Genomic DNA, 8,981 nt, shown 5'->3' with positions numbered 1-8,981 from the left:
AAATGTGGGCAGAACTGAATGGACATTTTTTTCAGAGAGGACGTACAGTTAGCCAATAGGTACATGGACATGTATTCAACATCACTAATCATCAGGGGAATGCAAATCAAACCATGATGAGATAGCACCTCACACCTGTTAGAGTGGCCATCATCAAGAAGAGAAAAGAGCTGGTGAACACATGCACGCTGTTGGTGGGAGTGTAAATTGGTACAACCACAATGGAAAACAATGTGGACGTTCCTCAAACAATGGAACTACAGAATAATCCACCAATTCCATTTCTGGGTATATATATATCTGAAGGAAAAGAAGGCAGGACCTCAAAGAAATACCTGTACTCCCATGCTCACTGCAGTGTTATTCACAATAGCCAAGATATGGAAAACAATGAAAGTGTCCATCAAAGGATGAATGGATAAAGAAAATGTGGCATATATAAATATAAATATATAAATAGCCCCCTCTTTACACACACAGAGAAACTACAAAATTCACTGCCATTTGTGGAAACACGGACAGACCATGAGGGCATTATGCTAAGTGAAATAAGCCAGCCAGAGAAAGAGAATCACTCCACGGTATCACTTCTGCATTTAATTTACTAATGTATATGGATCATTCCTGGTGATTTTTTTCCTGTTTCATATTTCACAATGTTTAAGTTTTTGACAATAGTTTGAATGCAGTACTATTTCACAATCAGGATAAGAAAGTCCAACACATATTATGTTTTAGAAGTAAGCACGTCAGAAACCTGCAGTCATCCATAAGGACTCAAACTTCATCTCACACAGGAGTTAGCCCTTTCTATGCTCATAGGAGGTGCCCTAAATCATGCGCTGTCAGGAAACAATATGTCAGCCTCTGCATTTCTTTAACATTACTGGTTGTTTTCACATTAAAAATCCCACGACTGGCATACACCTTGAGGAAACCATAATTCAAAACAAAAAACAAAAACCCACATGCCCTCCAAAGTTCACTGAAGCATTATTTATAATAGTTAGGACATAGAGACCACCTAAATGTCTATCAGCAGAGATGAATGGAAAATAAGATGTAGCATATATATATATATATATATATATATATATATATATATACACAATGGAATATTACTCAGCCATAAAAAGCAATGAAATTGGGTCATTTGTAGAGATGTGGATGGACCTAGAGTCTGTCATACAGAATGCAGAAAGAGAAAAACAGATATCATATATTAACACATATATATGGAATCTAGAAGAATGGTACAGATAAACTTATTTGCAGGGCAGCAGTAGGAACACAAACATAGAGAACATGGGGTCTTGGGGGAGGACAGGGTGGGATGAACTGAGAGACTAGCAGTGACACGTATACACTAGCATGTGTGAGATAGATAGCTAACCGGAACCTGCTGTGTAGCACAGAGAGCACAACTTGGTGCTCGGGGGTGACCTAGAGGGGTGGGATGGGAGGTCCCAGAGGGAGGGGACATATGTATATATACATATATCCAATTTATATTGTTGCACAGCAGAAACTAACACAAGATTGTAAAATAATTCGACTCCAATTAAAAAAAATAGGTTACTTCAAAATTCCCTGCCATCAATTGAAAGAACAATTTTGATGCTTCTTAATGGCAGAGACCATGTCATGTTGATATTTATATCACAAGCACCCAACATAATATTTAAATTATAGAAGAGTCCTGAAATCTATCTAGACTACATGGATGAGCTGATATTCTGGCTACGTTCTCACTCTAAAGCCAGTGGGATATCTAAGGAGGGGTGACACAACTAAATTATGGCATTGAATACTGAGACGGATTATTTTCAACTTTATGCTGAGTTTCTGAAGATCACAGAGTACAAGGAATCTTTTTTTTTTTTTTAAGGCAATTTAAGAATCTACTTTATTTTTTATTTTTTTTAATTTATTTTTTATTTTACTTTACAATTCTGTATTGGTTTTGCCATACATTGACATGAATCCACCACGGGTATACATGCGTTCCCAAACATGAACCCCCCTCCCCCCCAAGGAATCTTTTAAATAAATGCTTGTTGGGCACTGTTGGGTTATTAAAATACAACAAGCTGATTCTAAACCCATTCAGAAACATGTACTAGCTAAAATACCCCTGATAAGTTTGGATGTAGAGGACAAGTCTATGCTAGCTGTGCAGGATATTAAACTATATTTTAAGTTTATATTAATTAAAACAATATGTTATTCAGTGATAAGACAACAGACTCTGTATGATTTCAATACCTCTAGACCATGAAATTTTGCACCTTGTTTTACGTTCTTAGATATGTTCCAGTGTCTTCTTGTTTATAATCTATGGGAATTTGAATAGAATTTGTATCCTACTGTTTTGTGAAAATTGTATAAATTTTAATTATGTTGAACTGGTTCATGGTGCTTTTCAGGTCTACTATCTTCTTTTCTGTATATATATTCTATTGGTTTTTGAGAGTTTGATATTGAAACTCCAACTCAAAATCAATCTATTTAAGTTTGGAGGGCATCACTAACTCAATGGACATGAGTCTGAGTAAACTGCGGAAGATAGTGAAGGACAGGGAAGCTTGGCGTGCTACAGTCTATGGGGTCTCAAAGAGTCAGACATGACTTAGTGAACAATATCGACTTAATAAAAATGATTGTAATATATAGTGGAACTATATGTTCTATATTTTCCAAGTCACCTGTAATTGTGTTATCATACTTTCATAATTTAAAAAAAATAAAAAAGAGATATAAGCAAGTGCTACTGATTCAAGGATGCAAACCAGTTCAGCCATTAACCTGCACACATGGGGATTACTGTATGGCAGTATTTACAATAAGTGAAGAAAAGATGAATAACTGATACTGCCCTAGCGCAGTAGCCATTGGAAGCAAAAATAAACTTGGATCCAAACATCTCACTCTATATAAATGCAAATTAGAAGATATTTTCATTGTTAACAAGCCATAAAATATGAGAAGAAAACTTGGAAAAAATTTTAGATATTAGGATGATAAGTCATTTCTATTTCTAAAGAGGACTTGAGATAACCAAACTGTGACCTATACTGATAAAGGAAATTAAAAATATAAAAATTCATGCATTGACATCATTCAAATGACAAACTGATAAGGGATTTTTTAATTTGTAGCAAACAGGGGCCTAATTTTAATACAAAAGCCCATATAAATCAGTAGGAAAGAGATTAATAACAACATTTTAAAATGAATTCAGGATATGAATACCTGATGAGTCATGTAAAATTAATATAATTGGCTCCTAAACAATATGCTCATCAATCTTAATATTAAGGGAAACAGAAACCCAAACAACTTGGTACCTTTAAAAAATCTGTCTTGGTAAACATCTTATTTTTTTTTTTTTTTAACATCTTATCTTGATAGCATATTTACTGAGGAGTTGTGAGATGCAGCATTAACTCTTCTTGTGCTGGGGGCTCCAAATACTGATTTTCCTGATGCTAAGGATATAGTATTTAAAAATTCCAAAAAATCCTTGTTTTTGGAATGTAACATCTAAAGGATCTGACAGACCACAAAAAGGTCAGTAAGTCGGATATACTGTATATTTGATAGTCCTAAGTATAGAGGAGAAAAATAAAGTTAGAAAAGGGCGTATTGATTGCTAAGAGGAGGCTGTTACATTTTAAACAGGCGATAAGACAGGTCTCAATGAGTATTAACATTTAATAAAAGCCCTAAAAAGACAGGGAGAAAGTCCCGTGGATAACAAAAGAGGGTTTAAGGCAGAGGAAACAGGAAGTGCAGGTGCTCTGAGAAGTTTATCTGACATATAAAGGGAGTATCAGGGAAGACAGTGTAGCTACTGTTGAGTAAATAAATACACAGTAGATCATTAGGAGATACGGTCATTGAGACACCAGGAGCAGATAATGTTGCAAATCATTTTAATGACTTTACAACTATGAAAAGACATATAGGGTATGGAGAAATGGCTTATTTTAAAAAGTATCACTTTGGCCATAAAGGGTCTAAGACAAAGCAGGGAGGACAGCTAGTGAGCTACAATAAAGATAATGTGAGAGAGGACACAGCTTAGTCCATGGAGATGGTGGCGGAGGTGGAGAGTCATGTTCCAATCGCAGATATTTGCTGTTGTTGTTCAGTTGCTATATGGTGTCCAACTCTTTGCGATCCCAGGGACTGCAGCACACCAGGCTCCTCTGTCCTCCACTGTCTCCTGGAGTTTGTTCAAATTCATGTCCATTGAGTTGGTGATGCTATCTAACCATCTCATCCTCTGACTCTCCCTTCTCCTTTTGCCTTCAATCTTTCCCAGCATGAGGGTCTTTTCCAAAGAGATGGCACTTCACATCAGGTGGTCAAAGTACTGGAGCGTCAGCTTCAGCATCAGTCCTTCCAGTGAATATTCAGGGTTGTTTTCCTTTAGGATGGACTGATTTGATCTTGCAGTTCAAAGGGCTCTTAAGAGTCTTCTCCAGCACCACAATTCAAAAGCATCAACTTCTTTGGCACCCAGCCTTTCTTATGGTCCAATTCTCACATCCATACATGACTACTGGAGAAACCATATCTTTGACTATATGGACCTTTGTTGGAAAAATTATCTCTCTGCTTTTTAATACACTGTGTAATTTTTTTTCATATCTTTCCTTCAAAGAAGAAAAATTTATTTTGTTTTTCTGTTTGTTCTAAATATTTTTTATTTTTGATGTGGACCATTTTTAAAGTTTTTACTGAATTCATTACAGTATTGCTTCTGTTTTATGTTTATTTATTTATTTATCTATTTTGACCATGAGGCATGTGGGATCTTATCTCCCTGACCAAGGATTGAACCCACACCCCCTGCATTTGAAGGTAAAATCTCAACCGCTGGCCCAAGAGGAAAGCCCCTCAGATATATTTTGATAATGAAGCTGGAAGAATTCCTGAGAAATCAAAAGTGGAATTAAAAGTAATACAGACACCTCATCAAATAATATCTACAGAAGGCAAATATGGATACAAAAAGATGCTGCACATCACATGTCATTGGAAGACTTGCAAATTAAAACAAGGTACAGCTATATTCCTGTTTCTGCTTATTGACTATGCCAAAGACTTTGACTGTGTGGATCACAATAAACTATGGAAAATTCTTAAAGAGATGGGAATACTAGACCACCTGATCTGCATCTTGAGAAACCTGTATGCAGGTCAGGAAGCAACAGTTAGAACTGGACATGGAACAACAGACTGGTTCCAGATAGGAAAAGGAGTACATCAAGGCTGTATATTGTCACCCTGCTTATTTAACTTATATGCAGAGTACATCATGAGAAACGCTGGGCTGGAAGAAGCACAAGCTGGAATCAAGATTTCTGGGAGCAATATCAATAACCTCAGATATGCAGATGACAACACCCCATGGCAGAAAGTGAAGAGGAACTAAAGAGCCTCTTGATGAAAGTGAAAGAGAAGAGTGAAAAAGTTGGCTTAAAGCTCAACATTCAGAAAACGAAGATCATGGCATCTGGTCCTATCTCTTCATGGCAAATAGATGGGAAAACAGTGGAAACAGTGGCTGACTTTATTTCTGGGGGCTCCAAAATCACAGCAGATGGTGATCACAGCCATGAAATTAAACGACACTTACTCCTTGGAAGGAAAGTTATGACCAACCTAGAAAGCATATTAAAAAGCAGAGACATTACTTTGTCAACAAAGGTCTGTCTAGTCAAGATTATGGTTTTTCCAGTAGTCACGTATGGATGTGAGAGTTGGACTATTAAGAAAGCTGAGCACCGAAGAATTGATACTTTTGAACTGTGGTGTTGGAGAAGACTCTTGAGAGTCCCATGGACTGCAAGGGGGTCCAACCAGTCCATCCTAAAGGAATTCAGTCCTGGGTGTTCATTGGCAGGATTGATGTTGAAGCTGAAACTCCAATACTTTAAAGACCCTGTTCCTGGGAAAGATTGAAGGTGGGAGGAGAAGGGGACAACAGAGGATGAGATGGCTGGATGGCATCACTGACTCAATGGACATGAGTTTGGGTAAATTCCGGGAGTTGGTGATGGACAGGGAGGCATGGTGTGCTGCAGCTCATGGGGTCGCAAAGAGTTGGACATGACTGAGTGGCTAAACTGAACTGAACAGCTATATACTTATTATTAGAATGGCCAAAATAATGACAACACCAAACGCTGACAAAGATATGGAGGAACAAGAATTTTCCTTCACTGCTGATGGGAAACAAAATGGAACAGCCAGCTTAGAAGACAGTTTCTTATAAAACTAAACATGGTTAAGCCTTATGACCCAGCAATTATGTTCCTTGGTATTTACCCAAAGGAATTAAAAACTTAAATCCACACAGAAACCTGCACATGGATATCTTTACCCCTTTTAAATTGCCAAAACATGGAAACAACCTAGATGCCCTTCAGTAGGATATAAAATATGACACATCTAAACAATGGACTGTTATTTAGTGGTAAAAAGAAATGAGCTATCAAACCATGAGGACACATGGAGGAAATTCAAATATTTATTACTAAGTGAAAGATGCCAGCCTGAGAAGGTTCACTACTGTAATGATTTCACCTCCATGACATATGGAAAAGATAAAACTATAGACACAGTAAAATGATCAGTGGTTGCTAAGGTTTATTGAGGAGGAAGGAATGAATTGGCAGAGCATGAGGATTTGGGGGGCATTTTAATATTTCTGTATGATAGTAAAATGATGAATGCATGTCATTATACATTTATCCAAATCCACAGAATTCACAACACTAACAGCAAACGATAAGGTAAACCATGGACTTGGGGTGATAATGACACATCAGTGCAGGTTCATTGATTGAAAAATGATACCATCTTGTGCAAGATGAGGATAGTGGAGGAAACCATGGGTGTTTGGAGGCAAGGAGTATTATGAGACCTCTGTACTTCTCAATTTTTGTGTGAAATTAAAACTGCTCTATAATTTAAAAAATTATTTTAAAAGTGAAAGGGAGAAGTTAGAGATGAAATTACATTTTTCAACTCAGTATTCAACCACTGGACATATGGAGATTTATTAAAATAGACTTGGAGAAGGAAAGGGCAACCCACTCTAGTATTCTTGCCTGGAAAATCAAGAATACTAAATCAAGAAATGGACATAAAAGCCTGGTGGACTACAGTCCATGGGGTTGCAAAGAATCATATATAACTTAGTAACTAAACAGTAACAACAACTGAAGTAGACAAGGCTGTGGAAGAATGGAAATTTTTTTTCCTGATCTGTGTATTTGTTTTGTTTGCATTGGTTTAATTTGGTTTGGAAAAGGGAAGAGCAGAATTCTGGAATTTGGGTATATTAAACTTTAGATTCACATTAGAAATCCAAGTAGAGAGGTAGTCCGTTGGAAATATAGTTCTGAAGTCCAAAAGACTGATCAGGACTGGATGTGAAAGCTTGAAATCACTGAATATATATCTCATTTGAAGCCACGAACTGGATGTGATCAATAAGGAAATAAGGATAAATAAAAGGACAGCCAACAACTGAGCATTGGAAAACACTGAAAGGAAAAATTCAGAGAGGCAGGAGAACCAGAAAAAGGAGAGTGAGTGGTAAAGCCAGTGAATTACCAGGAATGCAAACACAGTATGTGTCTACAGTCAACTGAAAATCATGTTTTCAGGATGATGGAATAATGTGTGCCCAGAGGCGCTGTGAGGTCAGACAAGACAACGATGCGAACAGGGTGGTGGGCATTGGATGAATCACGTGGGGGTCACTGTTGACCTCGACAAGAACAATCCTTGTGGAGTAGAGCAAAAATCTGATGAGAGCAGGTTGAGAAATATGGAAGAGAAACTTTGACAAATTTTACTGTGAAGCACTGTGGCACTGAGCTCAGTTGTGTCCAACTTTCAGTGGCCCCATGAATTGTAGCCCTCCAGGCTCCTCTGTCCATGGCATTCCCCAGGCAAGAATACTGGCCTGGGTTGCCATTTCCCACTCTAGGGGATCTCCCAACCCACATCTCTTGCATCTCCTGCATTGGCAGGAGGATTCTTTACCAATACCACTACATGAGAAATCTTTCACTGTTCAGGGGAGAGAGCACTTGATGGCAACTGGGTGGAGAAGGGTGATCAAGAGAGGGTTTTGTAAAATGGGGATTATAAAAGCATGCTGTCATAGTGATGGGGCAATTGGGTTGGGAGGGATTTATCATAAAAAGAATGAGGACAGTTCTGCAGATTCAATGTCCCTCAGAGGTCACAGGGAAGGGCTTGGCCTCAGTCAGGAGCAGGAATAACCAACAACAGTCATAGAGGAGAAGGTGGAGAATGTGGGCAAAGATGTAGATGGGTGTGTAGACCGGAGAGCATGCAGAAATTGGTTTCTGGTTCCCTTAGGAGAAGGTGGAGAATGTGGGCAAAGATGTAGATGGGTGTGTAGACAGGAGAGCATGCAGAAATTGGTTTCTGCTTCCCTTAATTTTCTCAGCGAGTAAGAAGCAAAGATATAGCCTGAGAGTGAGCTACTGGGGAAAGCAGAGCTGCAGGGGAGGAGAGGATGAGGGATAAAGTAGTGGCGAAGGAAATGAGAGAGTGATTGCTCTATGCCAGGGGTAACTTATGCTCCATTTGAACTCAGCGATCATGAATTTAAAATAAGACCTGTCAACAAGGTCGGGAGGTTTTCCTTGCCACTTTTAGCTGCACTGACAAAGATGCAGAGTGAGCAAAAGCTGGATTTAAGAAGTGGTGGGGTTTTGTAAAGCGAATATATTATTAATCGAGAGAAGTCGTTAAGTCTGTATAGAAATGAAAATACACAATGATGGGCCAAAGAAATGAAGTAGGGGAACACAGTAGTGGTGATGTGACTGGGGCCAGTGGTTATGAAAATGTATTAGGAGCAATACACTCTTGGCTTTAATAGGGACCACATATTATTGAAATTAGAGTATTACATGAGGTGAGCT

The 8,981-nt window shown here is 38.2% G+C and overlaps 1 protein-coding gene across 1 annotated transcript in view; it reads right to left on the bottom strand.

Annotated features, from left to right (window-relative positions):
- GALNTL6 (polypeptide N-acetylgalactosaminyltransferase like 6) overlaps nt 1–8,981 on the bottom strand; it is a 1,480,702-nt gene that overhangs the window by 702,605 nt on the left and 769,116 nt on the right. The gene's annotated exons all lie outside the window — the stretch shown is intronic.

Source organism: Oryx dammah, unplaced genomic scaffold (assembly GCF_014754425.2).
Source record: "Oryx dammah isolate SB20612 unplaced genomic scaffold, SCBI_Odam_1.1 HiC_scaffold_1, whole genome shotgun sequence".
Lineage (NCBI taxonomy): Eukaryota > Metazoa > Chordata > Mammalia > Artiodactyla > Bovidae > Oryx > Oryx dammah.
Note: the sequence above shows the minus strand (reverse complement) of the source record. Positions and strands in the feature narration are given on the sequence as shown.